The following is a 5,510-nucleotide window of genomic DNA, read 5'->3' on the forward strand; positions in this document are numbered from 1 at the left end:
ACCATGGAGAGTGTTTAACTGAAAGGGGCAGAATCTTACTAAGAGAACAGGGACTCAGTGGGAACATGAGAGGCATAAGACCAGAATTAGGATTTTTAAAAAATAAACACAACATAAGAAAACAATGAAGTTCCAGGAAAACAGAAAGCTAACAACAGACTAGGGACAGACAGACAGGCAATGTTGTAATGAGTAGTGTTGGCTCAGGAGTTGGAAAGAGACTGATGTAAACCTGGCCTTGTCATAGTTCTTACTCCCTTTAAATCTGGGTTACTTCATAAAGCAGTCTTAATGTCTGTTCTGGAGACTTACAATGAAGAAATGAGATAATGTAAGAGAAGGACCCAGTAGTGTTACTCAGTTATGCAAAACTCTGCTTAAACTTGTCATAATATAATGACAAAATGGGAGAACATTAAAATAGAACAGATTGAAAACATGAATCACAGAGCAGCTGTATAACTGAATGATGTATAAGCATTTATAATTGTGTCTCACATACAACTAATTCGGAAATATGTAGCATAAAGTCTCATGAACATTACTACACAAAACGCACATAAATATAATTTTTATGGAAAATTATTCATATAAAAATTTAACAGTTGTTATTTGTATTGAAAGATAGTAAATTATTTTGGTTTCCTTCATATATACTAAAACCCTATTATTTTTAACCTTTCCAGATTTTCTGCAATGAGAGCGCATCACTTATATGAAAACATAAATGTGTGCTTGGCAATGGATGTTTCAATATTAGTGACTTTTACCCCTGTCATTGAGGAGTTCTAATTTGTTGTTTCTCAAATGCACCCACAGCTTTACCCCTGAGAAAATGGCAACAATCCAGCAGAAACCAAAAATGTGTACCTAATGGAATGAAAAGGGTTTTATTTCACTTACTTTGGGTGGGGTTTTCTTGGGTGGGGGGGTCTGCCTGAGTGTGTGTTGTTCAGAGAGGAAGTATGTGTCAATAGAAAAGAATGTGATTCTTTGCAGGGAAATAGATGGCCAGTGGACAAAAGAGGAACACTAGTGCATGCTTCTTGAAGTTTCTTCACGCTCAGACAAGCTCTCCTCCCTAGTTGGAGGAATCAGTCACCCACTTACCCATACAAACTTCAGGGCCACCCTGTGTCTGGAGAGCAGGAATACGGGGTCTTTCCAATGCCCTTGAGATGCCAGTGTGTTTTGAGCTTTGGCCTATGAAACTGGCTTTGTTTTGTGGAAAAGTTGACACCTCTTTGGGCTTCAGTTTCTCAACTGTAAAATCTGATCCATCTGCCAACCCTGAGAAAAAGTCCACTGAGGGAGTGATTGTGTTTGTCCCATTTTTGTACCCACAAGTTCACATATAAACTCACTACCTATCCACAAAGTTGTCTTGGACAAAATTGTTCCAAGTGTCATTTAAAGTTTACAATCAGTGTTGGCAATTACATCTGTCAGCATGGTCCCCCAAGGTGTTTATTTATACAGGACATTTATTTCTCAAGAAAAAAAAAGTCTAAATCAAGTGTAGGGGAGTGTTAAGATCCACTAAATCCAGATGGTGATGGTATCTTTAAACTTTGGTTTCTTTATCCTGAAAACTATCTATCTTGTTGAATTGTTCTTGACCTCATCAAGGAGTGTTATATGGAAGGCTTGTTACTTTTGCCCTTAGTAAATGTTAATTGTCTATCAACATGAAAAGTAAAAAGTAGTTTTTACTTATTTAACAGTAAAATTGGACTATCTGATTTGAAGGACCTGACTTGACTGCCATCATATAGTGGCACATATTTTTCAATGGGAATACACTGGACTCTAAAAGGCTAACCCAGAGCATTGATCTTGCTAATATCCTGGCCTAGTGTTGGCCATTTTAAATGGTAATGTGTCAAAGTGTTGTTGCTGTGTATTAGTTTAGCAAATGACTGCCACGCACTAGGCATTATACTAGAACCTGAAAAATGAAGCAATCAGAAGACAAAGTTTTTGGCCACAAGGAACACACCATGTAGAATAAAAGAAAGACAGATCCGGGCGTTGGTGGCCCACGCCTTTAATCCCAGTACTCGGGAGGCAGAGGCAGGTAGATCTCTGTGAGTTCGAGACCAGCCTGGTCTATAAGAGCTACTTCCAGGACAGCCTCCAAAGCCACAGAGAAACCCCGTCTCAAAAAACCAAAAAAAAAAAAAAAAAAAAAAAAAAAAGGAAAAAAAGAAAAGAAAGAAAGAATAAAAAATGGAAAGAGAGTAGTGAGAAGGATACTTGTTCCCTTGTAAGTATGAATTTTTCCATTTTCTTAAGATTTTTGAATCAAAGCCAGAGGCATATATTGTTTCAATAGTGAATGTATTATAGCATTGCTATGGTGATGGAAGAAAAAAAAGCCAGATTCTCTCATTTTGCTATTTCACCTGTCACTCTCTGGATTTTCCACTTTAAAATTATCACCTAACCACCATCAAGATCTTCATTCCTTTGTCCAGTTCATCTGGCATCCTGGGGCTGGAGACACAGCTCAGGTGTTAAGACACTTACTACGCTAGTAGAGTAGCTCAGTTCCCATCACCCTTGGTAGGCAACTCCCAACTGCCTGTAACTCCAGCCTTAGGAGATCCGATGCCCTCTTCTGGCCTCTATAGGAACCTGCACTCATGTGCACATACCCATACAGAGGCACACTCATATATGTAATGGAAATTTTTAAGTAAAATTTTAAGTGAGATTTTTTTTTTAAGATCTAGCATCTTATCTATTTTAGTTAAAAACAAAAGTGTAATGTAAGTTTCCCCAACCAGAGTATAGGGTCTATATAAGATGAAATTGCTATGTGTTCATTTCATAACTTCAAACTCTGTTGCCTAGGACACCAGGCAGGTGCTCTGCAGGCTGACTTCATGAGACTTTGGAGCAGAATACCAACAGTGATTATCTCTGAATGGAGAGATTACAGATACTACCCCCACTTCCTTCGACATAGTATCTGGGCTTTTTTTTTTAATGGGAATATATTAATTTAATTATTTAAGGAAGCTCTTTTAACTAAAAACAATAATATTGTTACTTGGCTGTTGATAAAGGGGACTCTGCTAGAAATCATAATGGAGTCAAGTCAAGGAGTGTCAAGAAACCCGGTGGGCTGAAGACAAAGTTCTCCTCAATTCCTACCGTCTCTTCTGTCACCTGTTTTGTTTTTGTTGTTTTAGACACTGGGATAAACGCCAAGTCAGGGGTCATTGACTCACCAAGGGTCTTCTGTCCCACAGTTTTCCATCCTCAAACAGTGGAGCCCAAAAAAGTCACCTCATCTTTCCACCCAACAAATGTTTTCTTTTTCGCATCTGGTTCCTACTTAGGTTTCAGCCAATTCTTTGCTGAGCCACTGGCTTCTTATTTTCCTTGGGAACTGGACTCTTTTTAAACCATAAAAGGGATGAAATGCATCACCTGATACTTCTCTATTCAGCTATTGAAGCCGTGCCCCAGATGGAGGCCCTGTATGCCGCACTCTCCCATTGTGGACAGTAGCATCTACACCCAGCCCTTTGAAGACCGCACATGTGAAAATGATCTCAGAGCTTTTGCCGTTCTTTTCTCTCTAGTTTTCTTTCTGTTCTGTTGTTGGTTGCAAGCCATTGTCTACAGCGAATGACTGTGGCTGCAAAGGCACACAGCTCATCTACATCTTAAAGTACTGCCTGCCTTGAGAGCAACAAGGGAAAGTGACTGCCATGACTCGAAAGTTAGGGGACTTGGATTCGTATCATTGCTCTGCAACTAAATTGCTATGTGATCTTGATCAGATCTTCATCCTTATTCTACAGTCCCTGCCCAGTTCAGCTTTGTTAATTAAGGACCAACAGTGACACCTGGTGGTTCATTTTAGGCCATGCCTTTCTTCACTCGAGAAACAAGTGTCACTCAAGAGAAACAACTGTCCCTTGGCCCCTGACCCATCCATGACAGTCACCACTGTTGCAAATTTGAAAAAGTGTCGGAAGAAGGAAACACACCACGTGACAAAGCTTGGGTGAAGGGGGGGCGGGGTTATTGGGGAAAAGTGAATGGGAAAAGAGGGGAGGGGAGACCGGCCTCCGGGGACAGGAGCTGCAGAAGACTAGAGGCAAAGAGAGTCAGAGAGAGATGTGTGTGTGTGTGGGGGGGGGGTTGGACAGGGTCCTTTTAAAACAGAATGTAGTGAATGTGCACAGGTGGCTCTTAGTGGCTGCAGCTGAGGACATATCCTGTCAGAACCCCAAGACAGGCCAGTACAGATGCTTGAATACTAACAATCACTGCCCTTACTTTGTCTCCTACCAGACTCAGAAGAATGTTTCTACCTTCTTCCACAAGTTTCTTCCAGTCTCAATCTGGCAGATGCTATTAAAATCAAGGTAAAAATTACAGACACACTTGTGAACGAGAGGGCTTCAGTCTCCAGTGCTATGCCAGGTGGCAGGACAGCTTTGGAGGAGACATGGGCCACCACTGCTAAAGTAGTAGAAGTAGTGACTTGATTGTTTCTCAGGGATCTCCCTAGCTTATAAAACTATCAAACTCAGACTCCAAATTGCTTCATGCCTTGGTTACCCTATGTGTAAAACAAGAGAAAGTTGCCACTAGCACTATCTTCAAACTTAGATTGTTTATTTATTCATTCATTGAACATTTAATGATCATTGATCTGTGCCACAAATGCAAAGTTGAAGACACATAGTTATAGTTTTCAAGTCTTGTTCTGCATAATGGAGAAGAAAGACAAGAAAAATTCCTATACTATGCAAAAAAGATGTCTTATGGTAGATGGTATGAGGGATGAAGAAATGGCTCCATAGGCAAGAGTGCTTGCTATTCGGGTACGAGGATCTGAGCTGAAATCCACAGCACTCACATCAAAAGCTGGGACTTGCCTGCTCAAGCACTTAAAACCCTAGCATTGTGGGAATCAGAAACCAGAGGGTCACTGGACACCCCTTTAGCTCCAGGTTCAGTAAGAGAGCACTTCCACAGAATAAGGTGGCAAGTGATAGAACGGGAGACTAAATATCCTCTTCAGCCTCCATCTCTGTGCATTGGAACACACACACACACACACACACACACACACACACACACACACACACACACCAAATAAGGTTTACAGTGTGGACACAGCATGTTGCATGGCCTGAGAAGGAATCCTGACAGAAGATGACTAGGGGTTTTCCAGAAGAGGACCTTCTAGAACATGAAGAGTGGAGATGGGCAAATCAACATGATCTGTATCCCCAGTCTCAACACCCAAACCTTGATCCAGTTCCATATTTTTCCAGTGTTATACCATTCCACTGCTTCATATATAGCCAAAGTTTAAAAACAAAAAATTCATCTTCTGCCTTCACTTTTTTACTTCCAGTTCAACGAAATCCACCCTGCTTTAACTGTAACAGCTTGATGACTAACATGGACAGAAAACTAAATGCATCCAGAAGCTGTACCCAAGAGGCCCCTTGTTCTTGCTGTTTCCATTCTATTAGCTT

Source organism: Cricetulus griseus, chromosome 3 (assembly GCF_003668045.3).
Source record: "Cricetulus griseus strain 17A/GY chromosome 3, alternate assembly CriGri-PICRH-1.0, whole genome shotgun sequence".
Taxonomy (NCBI): domain Eukaryota; kingdom Metazoa; phylum Chordata; class Mammalia; order Rodentia; family Cricetidae; genus Cricetulus; species Cricetulus griseus.